The sequence below is a fragment of the Zea mays genome, chromosome 4 (genome assembly GCF_902167145.1).
Source record: "Zea mays cultivar B73 chromosome 4, Zm-B73-REFERENCE-NAM-5.0, whole genome shotgun sequence".
NCBI lineage: Eukaryota > Viridiplantae > Streptophyta > Magnoliopsida > Poales > Poaceae > Zea > Zea mays.
In genome coordinates, this window is record NC_050099.1 from 67686691 (window position 1) to 67687254 (window position 564).

Here is a 564-nt window from a genome sequence, read left to right on the forward strand (position 1 = left end):
TTTTATGAGTCGTCTGTCACGCGCGAAGCATGTAGAGTAGATCTGTTGTTCTTCCCTATGTCTTGCCTAACAAACAGGTTGTTACGTTCTATATGGGCCTTGAGAAAACACCCAGCTAGCGCATCGCTCCCATATAATACCACCTCGCTAGATGAAGGAGGATGAGCGACCGAGCCAGCTAAGGGACAGGTCTACTTTCCAACTCATACTTTTCTCGACCTTTTGGCTAAGATAAAGTGTAGTATCTATATTTTAATATCTGGTATGTGGGTTCATCACACTGGTTTTCCACTGTACTCTCGGGTGTTGGTGTCGCAGAACTGTTGCATTATACCAATCAAATATAACTGATGTATTGTCGCAACGCACGAGCACTATACCATCAAATATGATTGGTGTACAATCGCAACGCGCGAATATGTATTTAAAGGCAGGAGAAGGAATAATAATTCTAATTCATTTGTATATAGATTTTACAGAGCCTTCTTCATGGGGTCTATCTCCTTTGAGCCATGGAAAAGATTGTGGAAGACTTGGTCTCCCTCAAAATGCAAGTTTTTCCTT

At 41.7% G+C, this 564-nt stretch overlaps 1 pseudogene; it reads left to right on the forward strand.

The window, feature by feature from the left end:
* The first annotated feature begins 205 nt into the window (after positions 1-205).
* On the forward strand, positions 206-343 carry LOC111591487 (uncharacterized; annotated as a pseudogene).
* Positions 344-564: the final 221 nt, after the last annotated feature.